At 43.8% G+C, this 23189-nt stretch overlaps 1 long non-coding RNA gene across 1 annotated transcript in view; it reads right to left on the reverse strand.

Moving 5' to 3' along the window:
• Window positions 1-6271: 6271 nt before the first annotated feature.
• LOC123030952 overlaps window positions 6272-23189 on the reverse strand; it is a 39998-nt gene continuing 23080 nt past the window's right edge. The window contains exons 2-3 of the long non-coding RNA XR_006416199.1: window positions 7974-8250; window positions 6272-7055 (exon numbers count right to left, since the gene is read on the reverse strand). This is a non-coding gene — a long non-coding RNA (uncharacterized LOC123030952). The remainder of the gene's footprint in view (window positions 7056-7973; window positions 8251-23189) is intronic.

A 23189-nucleotide genomic window follows, 5' to 3' on the forward strand; every position in this document is an offset into this window, starting at 1 on the left:
AAAGGCTTACCAACTCATTCTCAGAGTAGGTGAGCACACAGTGCAAATGTGCCCAGTCGCTTGGCCCTCACATACATGCCGCCACACGATGCTGACTTAGCCACCTTCATGCAAAACCTCCCTGTGGAGTTTGGCCATCTCTCGAGCATATCACAAGACATGGGTACATTCAGCTGCCTTTGACCGATGCATGTTCACGCTTCTACAAGGCACTAATGCAGCATTTGGGTTGCTTCAGATTCCCACTCGGATCTTCAAGCTGTGAATACGAAAAATGACTATCCACCTGTGCTGTCATAATGTTTGAAACAGTTCTAAATTAGGTCTTAACATCCGGTAGGTCAGATGTTTAGAGCTATCCAGGGATTCCCAAACTAAGGAGACAAACACAGGAGGAAAGTGAGCACTCGAGCCCCATTTCTCCACAGAAAAATCAGCATTCGGGAAGTCCTTCTCTTCAGAAAGCTGCCCTCCACAAGTAGAGGGCAATGAAAGCTACAGTGGAGGAGTTGGGGGTATTGTATTCCTTCTGCTCCTGGGTTTAGGCACCCTTGGATGGGCCTTAATTGATTATTGCAAAGGTCTGTATTTTCTTGCTACTGAATTTTATCGAATATGTATTTATTGAATTGTATTCTATTTTGCATTATATGGAGGTTTTCTGTTCTTTTGCATGTTGAGAGAGTTCTGCCCCTGAAATGGTCTAAGAATAATCTAAAATAAAATTAAGATTATTCCAAATTATATCCAAATTTCAAGTCCTCCTCATTTCTACTTTCCCTGCTTCCTTGTATAAGAATCAGAGAAACTTGCTGAATGAGAATAAAGATGGACGCAATCCCATATCCTTTTTCCAAAAGTAGCCAAGACTATGACCAGCAGAAGCCTATAGGGAAGGCCATGAAAGCAAAAGCCCTCTCGTGTTGTATGCCCTTGCATTCAATGGTAGATTGCCTCTGAACATGGAGGTTCCACTTGATCACGACAAACAGTCATTGTTAGACCTCTCTTCCAAGAGCATCACTCACACAGACACTGCATAGGACACAGACACGGCTCTTTACATTGGGATGGAAAGTTCCCATTGCCAAGGGAACTATGGTGCCAGTCGTTGCTTCTCTTTCGTGGCCTTGACAGCCCCTGGATAACTTTGGGCCACTCATGGGCTCTTGGCTTAACCTGCCTCACAGGTTATTGTGAGGATAAAAAGAGAAGACATGGATTAGGCAAGCCATCCTGAGCTCTGCGAGAGGAAAAAAAGGCAAGATATAAATGTAATATGAAATAAATACCAGCCAGGAAAGGCAATTTTCATCAGTACTGTAGCAAAGGACTAAATTTAATAAATGAAATGAAATAGACTTTTAAGAGCATTTCAGCAGCTGCTTGCTTTATTTTTCATATATTTAATGCTGCATTTTAGAATCCCCTTCTTCCTGTTTTTAGATCTGCAGTTATTTATCTCTTTCAGTGCTGAATTTTTGTTAAAGCCTAAAAAAACAATACTTTTTCATGTGTTGTATTATGCGGTTTTATTACTGTTTTTAGTTTCACTTTTATTATGTACATAATATATTATGTATTATGTAAGGTGAGAGGCTCATAAACTGAATAAATGAAAATGACATGTAGCGCATTGAAAAGACCGTCTTTCTCGTTGTGAGAGCCCGGTTGGTGTAGCAGAGTGCTGCTTTGGGATTCGGGAGATCTGGGTTCTTGTCCCCACTTGCCTGAAGCTCACCAGAGAACTTTGGGCCGGTCACAGACTCTCAGCCTAACCAGCTTCACAGAGCTACTGTAAGGATAAAATGGAGAGGAGGGGGATCAAACAAGCCACCTGGGGTTCCTTGCAAGAGGAAGAAAGGCCTGGATATAAACGTAATATAATAATAATTGCTGTCACAATCCTGCTCATTCAACTTCTCAGATGTTAAACTCTTTACTTTACGGGCACCATAACTTTCACACTCCCTCATTGGGACAGTTTGCTCAAAGAGAGCAGCTTGTGTCATTACAAAGCAAGCAGGGAAAATATCTTCCAGAGCATCTTTTTCCTGTCTCATGGAAAAAGAACTAAGGCTGCGTTAACAATGTGCCTGCAGCTCTCTCTCGCTCTCTTTCTGGTGCATGCTTGTCATACATAGGATCGAACTATGACGGGCATGCACAAAGACCGCACCAGGTCCTACAACTATAATTGGCAAATGGGCCGGAGACCTCACCCATGGCACTCAGCCCCTTCGGCTAAATCTGGAAGCCCAGAGAGTGCCAAGCTAGCTGCCACTGATGTTCCCTCAGCTTCTCCGTTCCATGCACCCCCGCCCCCACGAGTCTTCATAACATCAGTCCTCCTGATCAACAGGAGAACAGGATGGCGCCTTCGCCTCTGCAGGTCATCTGCTTATGCCTTCATGCCTTGTAGCACTGCTGAAGAAGGCCTCTTGCCTTCCACAAGGCCAACTTCAGCCACAAGAAAGACTGGAAAGGGGCCATTACTGCTGTTTCCTGTAAGGGGCAGGAGCAGGAAAACTGTCATATTGTGAGGGCGTGAAGGAAGCAGTGCATGCACATAAGAGGCAGAAGGAGAATTTCATGGCTACGTTATAAGCGCACTTAATAAATGAGTCACTGTTCTCTCAATGGATAGACAGACAGTTACGAGCTCCGCAGATTACCTGTAGCTATTGTTGTGTGTATTCAAGTTCCCTTTCATGAAGAGGAGGTTTTTGATATTTTTGGAATGATCTGCAATTACCTGCAAATATTAGCACACATTGCTAGTATGCCGCATGTTTACCACAATTCCCATTACTTATGATAATAAACAATAGAATCATATATCATCGTTTAATGGTATGCCATCAGTATGCTGTCATACCAGAAACAAATACCATTGAATTATTTGGCACTTACTCCCAGGTAAGTGGGCATAGGATTGTATCCAAAGTATTAAGACAGACAACTGAGAAGGAATTCAAGGCAAAGCAAAATTTGTATTTCATGAAGTTAACAATCAGTGCATAAATAGGATGCCCTTGCTGAAGCTTTTACCCCAGGACTTGTCCTACTTGAAGAAAGCAAGCTCATTGGGTGAGCCCCCACCTCAGGCAGCAGATGGATGGGGAAAGGTGGCAGAGGCAGGCACGCAGTAAGCTCTGCTGCGGCAAACACCGAAGCAGGAAAACAGCCACTGTGGCTCTCCAGAGCAGCCACTGCCCTGCCTGTCCTATGACTCATCCTGACTAAGGCACAGGCAGGCAGCTGTTCTGCAGAATTGCACCAGCTGCAGCAAGGGAATGACCTTCACCAGAGCGAAGTGCCTCTCTCCGAAGAGTCCTTCATGAAGGGAAGGCATGGCAGGGATGCGACCCTGGAGATCGCCTGTGCCACTGCAGGAAGGGCAATCTTCAGGCCCTCCGCATCGGGGCCTCACTCTGGAAAGGCTACTGAGGGAAGCCAGGGGGAGGTGCTGGCAACTCACACCCCTGCTCCCAGCAAAGGCATGGCGCACTGGCTTGCATTCTCTCTGGCAGTGGTGGATTGTGCTCCCCAGGCCATCCCTGGCAGTGGCATTCGGTGGCCCACACCCCACCCAGTCACCCAGCGGCAGTGCCGTACCCTCCCTTCTCAGAGAGAAGCAGATCTTGCACCAGATTGTGCTGGAGAAGTGCTTGGGACACTGCCCCAGCCACAGCCAGGAGGGGCTTTCTGCTAGTGCAGCAAAGCGCATATTTCCCATTGTAAGAATGGCAGGAAAAGCAGGGGGACTGTGGGATAGGGAGGACATTATGGGTTCTAGGACCTCTGGAAAAGGAAAAGTAAGGAGAGCAGCCAGCCCAGGGTCAAGGGTAACTTGGTAGGCAAGAACACATCACTTGGATTCAAACAGAGTAAGGCAGAAAGAGTGGGAAGCAGTGCTGGCTGACTTGGCACTGGAGTGGGATGGGCTGCTTGGGCTAACACTCCAGGATCTGGCCCCGGAAAGGGACTGAACACCAGAAGGGATGTGCTTCAGATTCAGCCAAATCCCAGACTGTATCAAACTCATTCAAAAGATGTCTAAGTTCAAAGCAGGGCATCTCAGAAGGGGGTTGAATCCAAATGGAAACACTCCTGGAAATTTGGGACTGGGACTGGTCCCATGGCACAGACAGTATGCCACCTAAAATCAGTGCATTTCTCCAAGTGCACCATATGAGGAAAAGACTAGGGAGAGGGAAGAAGGAAGGAAGCAGAGGGGGTGTAGCTTATGATTGACATCTCCAGCATTTAATCATAGTTGATGGCTTTACCAGGGCTCTCCCACTTCCATGCATTGGGTGAGGGTTGATGCAGTATTATATTATAAGAGCATCCTGATTTTCAGTGTTCTCTGCTAGTTGTCCCTTCCCAGAGAAAACGGACCAAATTGGTCTCAGCTGAACTGGGCTGCTTCCAGAATCAGGAAGCTCTGGGCTGAATCTGGTGATCTGTTCACATGCCTACTGGGCCAGCACGTTGTCAAAGCATCCTAAGTCTGCCAGCTATTGATCTGGGCCCTGCAACCCATCCTGACTTCAGGCTTCAGTGGCTACCCTCCCCGCACCCCAGATATTCAAGAGTGGACACCTCCCTGACTGACAGCGATGCTGTATTCTCCCTCTGCCAGGAGTTCTCCCTCCGATTTCCATGGCCTTGCCAGCGCACAGCAAAAACAATCGCAGCTCTAATCAGCCTCACAGACAATGCTATTTCTTTCTCCAGTGATCTGCAGACTTTGGCAGGTTCATCACATTCTGTCATGACTTGTCTCTTCCTTGCTCTGCCTTTAATTTTTAAAGAGGCAGGAGCTCTTCAGCACACAAAGGTTTCTAAGACCTTTCACACCTTCTAAACAATGGCTCTGAGCTTTTAAGTAACAAGTGACAGAATACAGCAACTATTCGCACTATGAGTGTAGACAATCAATACCTGCTTACTAGAGAAGTGAAAGGGTTTAATTTCAAGTTATGAGCCTTACATTTGTGTGCGTGTGTTTTCCCCAGCAAGGTCTTTTATTGTGCATGTTTAAGCTAAACTACATGCTACATTAAGCACTTTGTGTGCAGTTGATATTTGCTTGTTGACGTACTTGTGCGTAAATACAAAGACCCCAAATCTTTCCACTCAGTCCCTTGTCTCCCTTTTAATTTATTGCACACATGCAGACACACAATATGCATGGGGACCAAATAAGAGAAGAAAATTTCAGTTGGCACTGATGGCGTTGTGGCAAATCTAAAGAAAACCAAGGCTGAACTGGACCAAGTCTGAACTGAAAACCAAGGCTGAATGTTCAGCTCGAGAGAGGGCCTAAATGGCCTCTGGGTGCGGTCCCTCATTGCCCCTCTCCCACCACTATGTGAAGGGGTGCGGTTTGGGTCAGCTCTCACTTCCAAAGCTCTGGTGGTGGCTGGCAGTCACAGCAGGAAGGGAGGGGCAGCGTTTCCTCACCTCCTAGCCAGACACACACTGAATTCAATAAGGGGAAATTATGACAGCTTTACCCGGGCAAGGTGGATGGGGCCCTCTTCAGGGAATGGAGGGACTGCATCCAAAGCTACCTCCAGCTGTCCTTTGTCCACTACTAGAGTACTCCACTTGGAAGCCCACAATTGAACACCGGGAACACCACTGGTGGTAGGTTTATGCATGCAGAACTTTCCATGGGCAAAATTGGGTCCTAGAGGGTGGAGCTGTTTTCCACTAACGAAAGGTGCCTCCACTCTATTCTAACCTCAACCAGCCAGAAGGTATGGCGTTATTGGTCTGTTAAATTTGATGTGACTGATAATCTAATTATTGGCCAGAAGAGAAGCTGTTCATTAGCAACATCACAGATGCCTTCTTGTGCTCCTTTGAGAAACAGAAATAAAGACTATATAAATGCATGAATGAAATAAGGTCATTTGCTGTGCCTGCCCTAAGCCAACCTGGAATATCCCTGCATGGGAGAAGGAAGTTGCCAGACAGAACCCAAGTGAACATCATGGAGAACAAGTGAATATCATGGTTATTGTGACAAAGGTTTTCAAGAATTGTCCTCTCTAGTTTCATTCTTTCTACAGTAGCTGTAATTTCTCTTCCCCAGGAACTCGAGAAAAACTAGAGTCATCTCTAGTTTGAACTGAGTGTAGCAGATGGCTTGCATATAGACACCCATAATGGAGAGAACATTACTAAATGAAGCACAAATCATGCTGTTATCTTGGATGGGCTTCTGAGGTTATCAGCTGTAGAGTTACTTAGCTCCCTTTCAAACACGCATACAAATATACATGCATGCACTCCTGCACCATTGTGAACTTAGATTAAAAAAAACAAAACAGTGATGTAATTCTATTAGTCAGTAGTTATCCAAAGTAGAGGTAATAATTGTGTTCTGTGAATGTGAGATGAAATATGGGATGAGGAATACAATTGCAATAAGGAATGTGCCCGATAACATGGACACTTGGCAAAGATACTCAAAGTCTGTATGTTGCTTTCCCCTTCCTCCTGCCCTCCATGAAAGCCATTTGGCTTGTACAGATTAGCAACACCCAATGAGGGAAAATATGCAAAATCCCCATCTCTCCTTTAGGGATGGAAAATAAGAAAGGAAAAGAGGCAAAGGGTGAAGCCAGAGCTATTCTTTAAGTGTTCGTAGCCATCCCTCAGGTGCGGGGTGAGCTTGGCTTCCTCCATGTTCGCAGCTGAAATGACAGGTCCACATAATGATGAATTGAACAAGTTGGAATTCGCCACAAAATCTTGCAGTGCGGAGTGCTCTTTGCGTGTCCTTTCCCAGGATACTCCTTTCTGTTCTCACCACAAGGCTATCTGCCCCTGTTTTGTATAACTCTGTCTCCAACAGTAAGTCTGCAGTGTATGCCTAATAAGGATGCTCAATTTTCATTGGACTCCAAGGGAGGGTAGCCCCTTTGGAGATATTTTTCTTAGAACTTAGACTCAGAGAATGAGTTTTCTATAGTGTGGCTGAGCAGCCAACCATGTCCCCCATGCAGCTGCCCATGTGGTTCCAGGGTGGTATTCACCTTTAAACAGAAAAAGAAAGAAAGAAAAGAGCTGCTACACAAAACTTTTGCATTCATTTGTTGAATGATCAGGGTTTTTTAAAGGAAATTTTTAGAAAATGCAAAACTGCTCCAGAGAGGTTCTGCGTGACATCATGAGAATCCGGGAAGAGCAGAAAGGCCGGCCTACAACTGCTACCAAGCTGTTGAGTCAGATCCCCTCCTCCCCCCCACCCCCCAACAGAATGACAAAGGAAGTCTCTTCTTACAGGGGAAGAAAACCCCTTGTCTGAAGATTTAAAGCATCCATATTCATTGTTCCCCATCTCCACACATACATAAAACATCAGGCCTGTATTCATATTTAAGCATGAACTCAAACCCATGATTGCTGTGCTCTTGCACCCTAAGTCACCACAGTATAAGGGGACTGCCTCGGGTGGCAGGTACCAGGGGATGCTGGGCTAGTAGTGTGGGCGGTTCCTCTTGCCCCTACGCAAGGCAGATGCTGTCCCATTGCCAGTGTCGCAGTGGGATTTAATTGCCAGTCATCATCCCCTAAAAAGAATTGGGAAAAGCACGCTTTTGTTCTTAATGTCAGAATGCAAAATGTCTGTAGTCTAACCATGCTAGCAGTACTCCCCAGGAAGCTTGGGGAACGGGGATGAAAAACTGGAGGGGAAAGGGGAAGGAAAGAGAAGAACAGGAGTAATGTGAAAAGGAAGCTGGGAGAGTAAAGCGTGTGCACTGCCTACTGTGAACCTCTTACAAAGAAACTACAGAACAAACACGGCATCTCAGCCTTTTTCCCGTCACTGTGGCTGCTGTAGCTTGATTTTAGTAAAGGGTGGGGAACAAATGGCACATGTAGCAGCTTGGGGATCTGCACATTTGAGCATGCATAATGCAACAGGCATGACATCATTCTGGAGCACTTACTGTGTGGCTTCAGCCTCTCTAATGGAAGTGGCTCCGGATGGCAGTGAGCAAGCTGTGCAATGTCTCTGAGGTTTCTCCTGTATAACAAACAGTGCAGACTTCTTCAACCTGCCCCTTCCTGGTATGTGGGACTGCAGTTTCCATCATTCCAAGCCGGCATGGCCATTTTGGGAGTTGCAGCCTAACACATTGGGAGACTGCCAGGTTGAAGGGGGCAAACTTAAGGCTTTTTACTTCTCGGCTAATAAGGTGGCTAATTTCCTTGTGTTTCTCCAATCTGCACAAACAACGAAAGTAAATTAACAAAGCCATGGTATCATTTCTTTCTAATATCTCCCAGTTCCCTCAATGAAGAAAATACAGATTACTATTTATTGTTTACTGAACTTTAAAATTACTGCTAAGAGATAGATGGAATGGCATGGTTCCAAAAAAAAGAAAAAGAAAAATAGAATACCCATTTTAAAACATCAACTTAATAGGCTTTCTTGTTCAGAACAGCATCCCAGTAGAACCTGATATTGTGCTAAATACTATGTGTGCGCGGACAGGTAGAAAATACATTCCCAATATTTTTTCTTCTTCCCAGAATTTTATTACAGAACCTATTCTCTTCCCCTTCGACATTTTCAAAATAATTCTACATGCACACTTGTGCACAGGCGCGTGCGTACATGCACGCACGCACACACACAAACACACACACAATTGGATAGTGAAGATGAAACAACAGTCCTAAGTCACAGAATAACCTGAGGCCTGAGAACTGATTCGCATTTCAGAGGAGCCCCATTCCAATGGTGGGTGGGACTCAAGGCCAAGGGAGCCACCAGAAATACCAGCATATTTTAGCCCTCTTTGTAAGTCACTCAGGCTTAGAAGAGGCATTTTGACCTTTTAGGAGGGGAACCTGAACATGGGGTGGAAAACCCCCAGATGATCAGCAGTCATGTAGAACTTGGGTCAGGGGAAGTTGGCTATCTGGGGAACCCTGCTGGGCTTGGCCCTGAGGTTATGCTCCTCTGCCTTAGATGTCGTTCAGTAAAATGTAGAACTCTGGAGAACATTTGGGTTGGCAATTAGGACCCTGTCTGAGTAAAGGGAATTCCTGCATCTGCAACAGTTCCCACCAGGGAATGGACCAGGGAAGTTCAACCCTGCTGGCTTTGCTGGGCTTCTCAGCAACTTAGGGTAGATGATGGAAAACAAGGTGGAACTTCACGCAGATAGTACAGAAATGCTATATAGGTTTCAAACTCTGCTGATCTGTCAGGGGATGTCCTTTTGCATTTCTGTTTCAGACAAAGAAGCCTAGCCCTAGTGGGAGAGGAAACAGCAGAAGTACCAAGATCAGTTCCCCTTCCCATCACCCCTGCTATGCTCCTCAGCTATTGAAGCTTCTGCATGGCCATCACCATCCCTGTACCACCAATCAGAAAAAAGTCCTGGGGAAGCTTAACCCACATTGTGGGGATGGTGTTCACTTCCTGGCATCTAAATTGAACCTTGGTTCCCTTGGTTATGCTAGCCTTGGAGTGCTTGGAGGGCTAACCCTGACAGGCAATCTAGAAATAAACAAATCAATGCTCATGACATCAATCATAAGGTATATATTGATCAAAACATATTTTCTGCAAAACTCCTAAAGATATTATAAAGTCCATTCTCTAGGGCAACTGGGTTTTCAGCCAGGGAGGAGAACTTTCCAGTGCTGCTTCAGAGCACTCTCTCTGCACTTGGCCCCCAGCTTAGAGCCACAGACCCTCCATCATTTTTTTTCTGGTCCATACCTTTCCTAATACGTGGATATAGAAATCATGCAAAACACCATCTCTGATGTACAGTAAGTAAACTTACACCAAATTACTTTGCTTTAATTAATTAAGTTATAGCTATTGCCTACATGCAAATATCTGTATGTGTGCACATAGATATTCATTTATGAGTAGAATAAGTAGCCTGGTCAAGCACTGTTGTGGTCTTCTCAGTTAATAGTGCACCAAAAGGCTTAATTAGTACCAATGGATCCCTTCTGAAATGAAGATTTTGTTAATAGGAGCACTGAATTTCTCTTTTTCCTGAAGGAAGGAGAGGGCCTTATCTTTCTGGGTTCAGCTGCCTATAGTCCACAGTTAGTAGCTCTTTTGACAGCAACTTCTGTCTCTCTGAGTCCATCTATGGATATACAGCGTGATGGCACGGTTACAAAAGGGGAGGAAAAAACCTTACACATTCCGTGAGCAGAGATGCAGGTCACAAGCATCATGGACAGCGTTTGGGGCTCAATCGTTGCTTTGCCTGCATGGAGCTGTCCTTGTCACAATCACCACCATCACCTCCTCCTCCTCCAGTAAGAGTTAGCCCCCCAATTACAATACTACTGGCTCCAAGCCTTCCTCGCTCATCCTCCTCCAAACAGCAGGTGTGCTCACAAGCAAATATTGGGTGGGCTGCAGCAACCAGCAGCCTGCAGCATGCCTCTCTCAGCAGGTGAGGATGCTGCAGTCTGGTGGCTGAAGTGGGGGACCTCCCCACACTTTCCTTCTTCAAGAGGCCGATCAGCAATGAAAGCACGATCAGACCGGGGCAGTTCAGGGACAAGAGGGAAGGGGAAGCCTGGATTTGGAGTTCTTGTCCTGTTTGCTTTCGCTTTAATAGTGATGCTGTGTGTTTATACTATAATAGCAGGGGTTAGCAGCTGCTATTTGCTCTCTGTGCTGGCTTTAACTATACTGTGGAGCACAGTGTAAATAGCTGTGTTGTTATTCTCCTAGCGTGTGATATAATAAACACCCTAGGGTTTGCCAGTGCAGAAACACAGTCATCTCCAAATCTGCTGCTTTCTTTTAGTTCAAAAGACACAATGGATGGTTTGTCATTTTGTCACCCTGAAAGAAGAGTTAACTGGCTCACGAGGTAGAATCTAGCATGACGTTCACTAGCAGCTCAAAAGAAGAAATTCTCTCCCGGCCTAGATGCTGTTCCAATGGATAGAAATTCTCTCTATGTTCCCTTGGGTCTCCTCTCTTAACTTGCACAAACTTTCTCAGTAAACTGAATCAGCCCTGTTCAAGACTAAGGAAAAAAGTGCAAATTTGGGCAGACTTGAACAAAATTTCTGTTGGATTGCTGCCCTATTTGCAAAAGTTTCATGTTGATAACAAACACAAATTGGAAAAGGGCATGAGACAAGCATCAGGATGATGTTCAGAGAATCCTAACAATCTCAAGCACTGTGCATTCATGCACCCCTTCTCTGCTTTTGGTTCCCCCTCCGTGTGAATGAGGTGAGGGGTGAGGTTCAAGACAGGGACTCCCCCTCCCCTTTTGTGGCAATCCTTCTAGGGGAGGATGTGATTAATCCCTGATGTGACTGGTTTTAACTAATTAAAGCCCTTTTTATTCGACACCAGGTCTGTTGGTTTTGGTGTTTTCAAGTCAAGTGATTATTGTTGCATTTTCAAAAACAAGCAAAATAACCACCAATAGCACATCCAGTTTATACATTTTATTGATTTACTTTTTAAAAAATCATGGATAATTATTGCAAACTGCCGAAAGAGCTTCAGCTATTGGTGGTATAGAAATAAAAAATAGATTTATTTTTTAAAATATTTTAAATGTGTCTGTATGTGTGTATGTAAATGCAATGTTGAAAATATGAGCCATTGTGGTATAAAACAAAAGCTTCCGTCACATTTTAAATGTCGTATTGTTTAAGTTTTAGATGAAAGTATGATTTATGGTTGGTTTTTAGTAGGTGTTTTATTAAGATTAAAAGCAGCTCAGTGCATGTTTTGGCAGAAAGGCAGGGCATGGGAATTTAAATAAATAAATTCATGCCTGCTTAGCTATTAAGTGTGATGGATAGTATTGACCAAGCTTCCTGTCTCCCAGCCAACATGTCCCTGTGAGTGGAAGGCACCGCATTCGAGTGCTTTGCTGGAAAAGCAGGATTGGGCCCCAGTCAAATTTCTCACAGGGAGAGGAAGCTACCGGAGGCCCAGAGGCAACTTGTGTAGAGTCTCCCTTCTCCTTCCAGGTAACAGGATGTGGCCTCAATTTTTTTTCATTGGCTAGCTGCCAGAATCATTCTCCCTGGCCCATTGTTACTACTAGCAGTGTACATTTGAGCTGTTGTAGAGCATAGACAAGGTGCTAAGACGACAGCGATAATGGCTGCATTTACAGAACATCACACATGCATCTGCCGTGTGCTCCGAATGCCAATGCATGTCTAGACGACCGCCACATGGGACACTGAGCCTTAACAAAGTGCCTTGTTAAAAAAGTGACATTTTTACGGGATGCATTTAGCATACCAGTGTGCAGAACTCCAAACAGAGGTCCATAATGTCTGATTACCCAGAGCTCTTTGAAGGAAGGACAGAATACAAATTAGACAGGCTGCCTGATAATTGGTGAGACAGAGGCACAGAATAATAGGCTTGAGTTAATAGAAGCCAAATGGAAGCTGGACATCAGGAAAAGCTCCCTAGGGAGGTCATGGGCTCTCCCAAACTGGAAGCATTTGAGAGGCTGCTGGCAGCCATATGTTAGGGCTATTTTGACTTGGGGTCCTGCACTGAGCAGGGGGATGGACTCAGTGGCCTTATTGGCCCCTTCCAGCTCTTCTATGATTCCATGACCGGGGGTCCAGAAATTTAAAGTGGGACTTTCATCTTGGAGCTCAGTTAACATGACAAGTGTGGATGGGGGAAGATACATATTTCTTCATCCCTTTCTTCTGCCCCCTTTATACTGTCTTGTAGTATAAAGAACCTGAGTTGCCTCCAACAACTTTAACTAAGGATAGAGTGGAGGCCTTCCCTCCAGAAGAGTTAGTTGGCAACATTTATTTATTTATTTATTTATTTATTAAAACATTTTTAATAAATAACATGAACTTCCTTCATCCCTAACCAATGTGGCCAAGGCTAGTGTAGACAAGTGGTTAAGAGCCTGGGACTGGGACTCAGACGATCTGGGTTCTGGTCCCCACTCAGCCATGGAGCCAACTGGGTGACTTTGGGCCAGTCACAGACTCTCAGCCCAACCTACCTCACAGGGTTGTTGTTGTGGGGGTAAGATGGAGGAGGAGAATGATGTAAGCTGCCTTGAGCCCTTTGTAGGAAAAAGGCAGGATATAAATTGAAAAATAAAAATAAATAAATAAATAAAATGGAGGACATCCCTTTTGCTGCACCATAGCCTGACTCCAGTCCTATCACGACAATGCAAGAATTGCAAAGGAGCATATTTTCCACCACCCTTCCAAAGTGTCCTTAAAAGCAACGATAGCGACTCAGCAGCTTTATGGATCCAGAAAATATTTCTAATTAGTTCAGAATGAAAGTTAAGGTGTAGGAACCTGCTTTACACTGTGTCAGAGCACCGATCCATCTAGTGCAGCCCCACATCATCTGCCTCTCGACCAGCAATGGCTACCCAGGGTGGCACATTAATTTTTTCTAGCTTGTCTTAGCAATCTGACCTTGTGAATGCAAAGTATTCCCAAAATTATGCCCCCTCCCTTCATACCACTATGAAATATTTCCAGGCAAAGGGTAAAGAAACCTTCTCCTTTGCCATCCTTCTACCTCTAAGGTCACAGGGAAGGTCAACACGGAAAGAGTTGAAGCTCGTAAACATCATAAGGTTCTGACTCCAGACTCAGACCAAAGGTCCAGCACCCTGCCTCCCGCAGTGACTTGCTGGATGCTTCCTGAAAACTCATGAGTGGGGCTTCAGGATCTGAACTGTCTCCTGCTCTTTGGTGGCATGTGGTCTGTGGTAAGGAATTTTGTGAACACACCACAGAACACTAGTGTTTCATCCTGTGTTTTAAGGGTCAGATTCAATTTTGGACAAGCTCTTCAGGGCTGGTAGAACTAAAGGCAAAAAGGAGAGGGCCAAAAATACAAAATGGGATGAGGGGAGGAAGAGAAACGCAGCAGGTTTTAGCTTAAGTATCCCAGTGTCAGTAACTAAGTCCATAGGGAGTCATTTACCATTTCTGAATGGGGCAAATACCACAGAAAGGCCACAAAATCACCAAGCGATCGATGGTAGGAGAAACAGGGTTTATGGGAAGTTGTGACCTAATGGGGAGCCCCAGAGGGCCAGACTGAGCCCCAAGAGAAGCTGGATTTGGCTCGACTTCCTGATTTAGAATAAAGAGTGGCAACTGCAAACTCTGAGAATAGAAATATGAGGAGGCAGGATGCATTATCAGTGAAAGAACCGGCAGTAAAATGGTAGGTTGTGCCAATGCCTCCACCACCTTGGGGTCTGACTGCTTCTGTTATTAACCTGCTGTGCAATTTAAGGAGGCTTTTTCCCTAATTCAGTTTTTTTTCTGCACCTAGGAAGGGGACAAAATACTTAAATACAACAGGAATTAAGCTCACCCACATACGCACAAATATATTTCTCTCTCCTAAATTGCTTATTCTCCATGTGACCTGACCTGCTGCTTTGGTAAAGTGAAGCGACCCCCTTGCAATTTCTAAAGACACTTCAGGCTTGAAAGCCCTCTCATAAATCACCTATAGGTTATAGACTAACTAATAATAAAGCAGTGATTTCTGAAGAAAAAATCAGTCTGTTCTGCCTATTACAGATCAAGCCAGTAGTATCCGCCTTGTTTTTTGTGTGGGTGTTATTCTTGGCAGTTCCCTGTTGCGGAGAGCTGCAGATGAAATTAATAATGAATAAATCTTACTTGTGGAAGAGATTTAGAAGAGTTAGGAACAAGCTACTGCTGCCTCCGTCATCACAGGCCCTGTCTACACTCAGTAAGAGTATTAATTTATCTGTGCTAAGAGTCTGCTCTGTCTGATAAAATCGACCCAGCTCAACTTAGTGAGGAGGGGGAGGCAAGGTTTGCTCCATGCCTGTATAACCGATGAGAATTTCAAAAGCTTGACTGCAGTAGAAGAGGTGGGATCATTCACGGTTGTGTGTGTAGGTACCTATGTATGTATTGGTATGACTGGGTTCTGGCAGGAGAATAAACCAAACTCAGGGACTGAGTCTAGGCTGACATCAAGCTGTGGGATGTGGTTGAAACAGATTATCATATTGTCTGAATGTAGCTGCACTAACAAAAATGGCTTGTTAAGTATAAACAACTCAAGGATGAAACCCATGGGTGGTTGTTGCTGTGGACTCTGAGTTATTGTGCTGTCTGAACTCAGCCTGGGTGTGTGAGTGAATGAAATTGTTGTGCGCACACACTCAGATGAGATTCCCACGGGTGCATGAGAGATGGCTGGTTTGGGTGGGAATGACAGCTTGGACCTGGAGTAGGATGAGGACATGGCTGAACTAGATGTGGCTCAGAGTTCACAGTCTGAAAACGGAGTTGTTGTTGCAACTGACAGGCCCACATCTGGTCAAACCCTTCCGTTGTGCCATTCTGAGCTGGCTCTAGATTGAAGGAGTCCAAGGACAACCTTGGGGCCCAGTCTCCCTCCTGCCTGTGAAACAAGGCAGACAAAGGACGGGAGGGGGAACAATTCTCAGAGGGAGAACACAAGCCCCCTCAAGACATGGATGTGAGGACCAATGAGGGGCTCATAGTGCAAAGAGAAGACGCACATGCTTTCACAGAGTGCTGCCTTCCAGAGTCCAGCCCTGAAGGGTTCATAAGCAAAGCCTTGGGTAAAGGGGGGCAGAGAGGGGTCAACACTTCTCTTAGTGTATGCTCTGAGGGTTGTGAATGCTCTAACTCCTGTGTAGAATAAAGACTCTTCCAAGAATTGCTGAAGTGCCTGTCCTGTTTGGGAGGGGACACCTGGCTCACAACAGAAATCTGGACAATTATACTGAGGCTGCATGCCAGCAATAGGGCTCCAGGCACACTTGCCCAAGCCCAGTTTGGCCCTCAGTCTGAAAACTGTTGCCCATTAAGCCTCTTGGCTTGGTGAGCCAAGTTCTAGGAAGTTGCAGGAATCCACCACGGAATCTGGTGGGACCAGCAGGCTCCTGCAGCTTTCATTTGAAAGATCATTCCATCTAGCAAAAAGACAGAAAACACTTGGGCTGCCTCCACTAAAAGCCTCCACATCACAGGAAATTCAAATAGGAGGGGTACTAGTGAGGATATGGGGCATGTCCCCCCACACTAGGAATGAATCTGTTAATTTTCTTCTCATAGTGATTGGTGGATTTTCAGATTTCCCCACTTTTCATCCTGTTTTTGCATGCTTGAAAGGTGATTTTTAATGCCTGCACAGAACGTAGCAATATTTTGTAATCTACACTGATAAAAGCCCACCTTTTCATCTGTGTGTCTTCTCCATGTCTGGGAAACCAAGTGCACTCACATTGGCAACACAAAATCTGTTGTCTTAGATTGCTTAGGCTGTGCTTGCATGATTTCTCACTGGTATTTATTCCTCTTGACAAGGAAGAGATACAAAGTATTTTTAAGGAATATTCTCTGGTATATTTCACCCTCTGTGCATGAGAGAGAAAAAGAAATAACTCTGAGGGGGAGGTTAATAAGCCTCTTATTAGTGTCCCTTTCTTTCACAGTTCTGTAGCCCACACATACCAATCCATAACACTTTCCCCAGTCCTATTCACTGTCTTGCAAAACACATGCTACATCACTGACCTACAATCATGGAAACAGCAGTGCGAACTAGAAAATAATTCTACACACATTCTGTTGAATTTCACAATAATCACTTGCAATCCACCCAGAGTGTCCTCTTGAATTAGTGGGTGGCATACAAATTTAAGAATAAATAAAATGTGATCGTGACTTCTTATACAGCAAGGAAGTGAGGCTGTGTAGCACCCACAAGGTATCACACCAAACGGATTCCACACAACATGCCAACTCTCCATCCAGCACACCTGCTGTTCATTTCAGCCCATTTCACAGGTGCAAGATGAAGCAAACCCACTCAACTCAACCCTGAAACTAGGGTTATCAAATTCAGCACAGAGCACAATTTCAGAGTCTTTCTGTGGTTATTATATAACTAAACATTGCAGCAAGCTGTCGCTGCTATGATGGGAAGAGGGGCAAACAACGCCCCTCCATACTGCTATGAAAGGAAGGAACTGCAGCTCTTTGTTGGGATTCAGTTGTACTAAATCACAGAGCCCAAAATGCTGGCTACTTCTATCTTCTTATCTCTCCCATGGAACATCTTTTGTCTCCTTCCACACCAATCTAGTGGACTGATATTGATGTCATAAAGAAAGAAAGAAACCAACCCTCATACATTTCCACCCAAATCCTTTGAACATAGGATCTCGTCTTGGGAAAGTTAGCAAGGTCATGTAAATAACTATATTAACAAAGCAGACAGTTCTCACTGAAGTCCTTTGACAGATGGCAAAAATGAATGAATTCTCCATGGTCTCCAGATGCCTTGAACTAGGACCATAAACCTGCACAGTTCAGGTCTCTTGCCTTAACTAATGCTCAACAAAATTCCTTCATAAGGGTGAGCAAGGCTGATTGAGATCGGTGTCGTGGTAAGCTCCAAAGTGCAGGCATTCATTATGACAATCCTTATAGCCATGCATTCAAGAAGAGCCCAAAAATGCAGGCGTGCTTATCTAGGTCAGAACCAAATGCCAAATTCCATTTTGAAGAAGCTCTTGGATGTTGCACTCCAGTAATGGGTAAAGTCCCAAAGTCAAAACACCCAGCCTATTTTAGTTTAAAGTTCTTACTGCCAGTAGCCAAGCCTTAAGAAAGGCATCTGACCTTTCAGAATGAGGAAACCAACTGTGCAAAACCTGGAAAACCACCTAACAATAGTTGTTTGGAAGAAAGCAAGTGGGCCAGGGGAAATGGGTGCAGTCTTTTAAGAACCTCGGAGGGCCAGATAAGGCCTCTGGTGGTTCAGGATTGGCCCTTGGGCTTGAGGTTCTGCACCTGGTCTGCATCAACTGCTTTCTACAGCAAGCAGCAGGTCTTTCTCTAAAAGAGACACATTCAAGACCAGACCACCACAGATATTTTGCAGTGTGTCAGGCAAACTATAGATCTCAGCTGGGGAAAGAAATATTCCTCAGCCTCTTCGAGGTTTGCAACTAAGCTTCGAGGGAACTGGGCAACCTGAGGAGAATGGCAGATGGTACCATCACCCCCAGTAATTGAAAAGTTCTCAGCATTTGGACCCTGCCTCCACTATACCACTGTTGCTGTGTGAAGAGCCACTTTGGCCTCCTGCCTTTGTTTGTTTGTTTTTAATTCCCCAAACAAGTCCTTGGTATTTGCATAATTTTGTCACCATCCTTTGCATTCAGATGCGCACATCTCCCCTCCCCTCCCCTCCCTTCTCTGATACCAAACATCCATTATTCCCTGTGTTAAGTCTCTCTGCCTCCCTGTGCTCACAAGGAGACGCACTCTAATAAGATGCGGTGAGCTGTGAGGAATAATTTAGATTTGGCTGAGGGAGTGTAATGCCTTAATTCCCATCAAGTCCCATGTCATAGGCATGTAGCGTTGATAGTGATTATTGCTATCAAATGCCCATCTGTGTATGTAGCTCTAACATTTGCCTTCTCACTATAGCCTTTTTTCCTTCCCTTCCTTTGTGATTGATTGGTAGAGGAAGGCCCTATTTCTTCTCTATTACATCCACCCACCACACCTTCTCATGCTTTCTCATTTTGGTGTCTCCTCAATCATACCATTTTAATCATACTTGCCTATCTGTTTGTTTTCTGGCTGGAGCGCTACTCCTCTCCACTCCTCTCCTTCTGTGCCATCTTATTTTTCCAGCCTTACATCTCTACATGCCCTCCTGTTATAACACCTTTTGGACCCCTTTCCCCAATTGCAAACCCACTCATATTCATTTTGCAGCCCATGCTACACAGTTATAGGGGAACGCCAGCTTCTAGAGGTAGTCATGGAGCTAACGGGTGACTTGACAAGTAAATAATAGGGCTTGAAATGGACTCCCTGACAGACTGAACCAAGAGACAGAAGAACATCCTACAACCCCCAGCACACCCAAGCCAAACACGGACATGAAGCTTTTGTGCTATGACTATTCAGGGATATGAGATATTTCACCTTCCATGGATGGAAACAATCCAGGACCAAGCGGCTGGCAACAGACCTTCCAATTTTCTCCAAGCTTATTCTCACAATACCAGAGTCCCTGCCTGAAGTGCATTGTCCATCCTGGCGTGCCACACCAGAAAGTCTACTTCAGGTTTCTTTCCAGCATTTTCTAAAGTTGTATACTGTGTTGCTTCTTCCACGGCAAGCTTTATTTATTAAAGTGGCTATTCTTGGTTGTACATTTCTCTTCATGAAGAATGCATGTGTTTTTGTGTGCCTCTCGCATTTTTGCTTAGTTTGGGCCTCTGCCAGGGAAGGGGGCATTTCAAGGGGTGCAGCCACTAAGTCCGTTGCACAGCTGGCTGCCCATGTGGGGGAGACGCTTGTGCCTTTAAGAGCCATGCAGGAGAGCAACCTTTTTGATCAATGTCGTTTATGCCATTGTGCAGTTGTGAGGACAGCTACCTTTTAGCCTTAAAAGCAGGAGTTTGGACCAGATGGGCCTTTGGTCTGAACCCGATTTCATATGTCTATGCGCATACTAAATGCTTGTCTACTTTTTCTTAGGCTGGGTTGCAGAATCTCAAGCTTGGGGGCCAAATTCAGCTGTTCTAGGGGGCCCAGTCTGGATAACTGGGGTTCCCCAAATAGCTGCAAACCTTTTCTCTGCCCCCATGTGCTTTCCCCATTTTCCCCATTGATATTTATATTTGGAACCCCTGGTGTGGGCTGTTCAGCACAATCTGAATATCCATGGATTTGTGTATAATGAATCAGCACATACATTTATTCTCTGTGTCTGTGGCATTCAAAGTGTGTTCCCTGGAACCTCAGGGTTCCAAAAGAATCATCCAGGGATTTACTCACATGATTACAGTGAAATTGAAAGATCTTTATTCCTTTGCTTCATTTAAAAAAGAGAGGTTTGTGACAAGGTAAGGTCTTCATTTTAATTCAGAGGCTTTACACACACACACCTTTGAAAGCAATTTTATTTGTTTTAAAGCCAAGGCAGTTAAATTCGAGTGGAATCAGTTGCAAAGAATAATCACACAAGGTTGATACAGGAGTAAAATGGATGCAGAACCAGCAATGTGCTTGCAACTGGCATCAATAACACCATTTTTTAAATTGTTCTTTGTGGCAAAACAAAAACAAAAAAACAAGCACATCTAAGTCACTGAAATGAAGCATAATTTTTCATATTATTAGTGATGTTATACTAAAAATTTAGTATGCATTCACTAATTTAGTATTGCTTAGTTATTAAGTAGTAAATGGGTTATTTAATTCATGCATAAATTGTTTCTTTTTACGCTGTATGAAATGTATTATTGCAATATTAATTGTAACATTTTGTTTAAATAAAATGTATTACAAGAAGTGTATTTCTTAAAGGGTTCTGCACTGATTTTTCACATGGGAAAGGGCTTGTTGGGTATCTCAAGTATGAAGACCACCGTTCTGCGTTGATTATTTTATACTGTTACTTTCAGAACTTTAGTTATCTGTTCTGGTTTTGATGGAGATGATCAATGGTTTCAAACATTTATCTGGTTATTCTATGAACAGTTCAACTTTATTGGAGGTAATGCACTCATGAAGTATTAACTAATTGGCAATGTAGACTTCATGCTGAGTTTATTATGTAATTTGGAATCCATGTCCCATGAGATATATTCTTCTTCATCATCATCATCATCATCATCATCATCAACCATTGCATTTATCTCTTACCTTTTTTCCCTCTTGCAAGGAACCCAGGGTGGCTTATATAATCCTCCTCCTCTCCATGTTATCCTCACAACAACAACCCTGTGATGTAGGTTAGACTGAGAGTGAGTGATGGCCCAAAGTCACCCAGTGAGTTTCATGGCTACGTGGTGACTAGAACCCAAATCTCCCAGGCCCCCAGTCCAAGACACTAACCATCACATAGGCTATCACTATTTCCCAGGTAATTAAGTGAAATTTAAGTAAGTAATCTCCAGGGACAGTGACAGATGGGCATCAGTAGAGTTAAGTGTATGGGGTAGAGAAAATACACTTGAAATGAATGAATACTTTGCACTGGTTATGTTTAACATGGTATTCCTTTATTTATACCTGGCAATCATTTCCAGAAACTTCATATTTTGTTTTGTAAATTTTGGAGGGATTTCATTCCACTACAAATGTCTTTTTAAAGGATGCAACTGTCAATCAAAGAGGGTGGATTTGACCTGCCCAAATTCACCTTATAGCATCAGGCCTGTTTGTTGACTTGTCCTAGATTAGAAACTTCTTTACTTAAATTGGATTCCTTTCCTTAGTAAGCTCCGAAATCTTCATTAATGGATTTTCTTTCCAAGTGGATTGCATTGGGTTCTCATGATTTCAAAATTTTAAAAAGTACCTCCGCCACCTGCAGCAGCTAGAGAGCTACAACATATATTCTGATGTCAGTTGCAGTTCAACAAACTTTCACGTGTGAAACCAACTGTCAGATGGATCAACTTTCTCCTAAATAGGTTATTCTTGTCTAAACGTGTCAATGTATTGCTGAATTACATTCCCACATCCTGGAAGCCATCCTCTGGCCACCACAAGTGGACTATACAAGCCTTTATGGTGACTAAGAGACTTATACTAAGGGGACGGAAAGACAAATCATCTTGCTCAACCACACAGTGGACTGAAGACCTCATGAGTTTGGCATGCTATAAGAGAATGCACTACTGACAATAACTTCATCTCAACACTCATCCTGAAATTTGATCAGTCTATCTCAACCTATATTAATGATTTAGAACAGGAACTTTGAATATTTGTGTGCATAGAGTAATACTTTCAAGACCAGTTCAATGTATCTCTGATTGTTACTGTGTGGCTATACAAGGGAGGTATTCTTGTTTTGTTTATTCCCTTTTTCTGTATATGTGGTTGTGATTTTACTCTTTGTTTCTCAGCAGCTTTTTGATAATGTTTGATTTTTCTAAAGGACTGTAAAACTAAACATACTTTATGAAAAAATGTGGATTTAAAAAAGGGTTCTTTGACTGACTTGGATAGATACTAATTCTTATTTTGGATCAGCTTGCTGGTCCTCACAATAATTTCCTGCCATTTTCTGCTTTGCAAGCTAAATACAAATGGTCAGCTATGGCTGCATGGCAATATATATAACTGAAACATTTGTTAGAATCCAGGTTTAGTCCAGTAGAATCGTAATGCTGAGAGGGGGCAAAAGGCCATCAAGTTCTACCTCCTGCTCAATGCAGGGCTCCAAGTTAAAGCATCCCTAACATATGGCTGTCCAGCTGCATCTTGAATGCCTCCTGTGTAGAAGAGCCTACAATCTTCTGAGGTAATTGGTACATTTGTATTGCTCCAACAGTCAGGAAGTCTTTTCCCCTGATATTCACCAGGATTCTGGCTTCCTTTTATGTACTTGAGCCCTTTATTCTGGGTCCTCTGTTCTGGAATGATCAACAAGAGCTCTCAGTCCTCCTCTGCATAACAACCCTTCAAATATTTGAAAATATTTCCCTAGTATTCTCAAGGCTAAACATTCCCAATTCTTTCAGTATCTCCTCATATGGGTTTGCTTCAAGTCCCCTGATCAACTTTGCTGGCCTCTGAACCTTTTCTAGTTTCTCTGCACCTTTTGTAAACTGTACTGCCAAAACTAGATGCTATATTCAAGATGAAGCGTAACCAGTGCTGATCAGATGAGAACTAGTACTTTACATGATTTGGAAGTATACTTCTGTTAATGAAGTATTACTTCATTTGGTTAATGAAACCAAAAATAACATTTGCCCCTTTTTTGCAGCCACATCACATTGTTCACTCTTATTCAGCTTGTGAGCTACAATAATTCCAAAATCCTTCTTGGTTGCAGTATTTTTGAGCCAAATATCAAAAATATTGCTAAGTATGCATCTGATTCTTGATTCCTAGATACAACCTTTTGCATTTGTCCCTGTAAAATTTCATTTTGTTGTTTTCAGGCCAGCACTCCAAACTGTCAAGATCACTTTGATTTTTTCCCTATCTTCTAGGATATTAGCTCCCAATTTTGTGTCATTTGCAAATCTGATAAACACTCCCTGCACCTCTTCATACAAATAATTTATAAAAATGTTTAAAGCACTGAGTCCAGGACTGAACCCCGTGCTACTCTGCTT

Source organism: Varanus komodoensis, unplaced genomic scaffold (genome assembly GCF_004798865.1).
Source record: "Varanus komodoensis strain SLA01 unplaced genomic scaffold, ASM479886v1 scaffold1, whole genome shotgun sequence".
Lineage (NCBI taxonomy): Eukaryota > Metazoa > Chordata > Lepidosauria > Squamata > Varanidae > Varanus > Varanus komodoensis.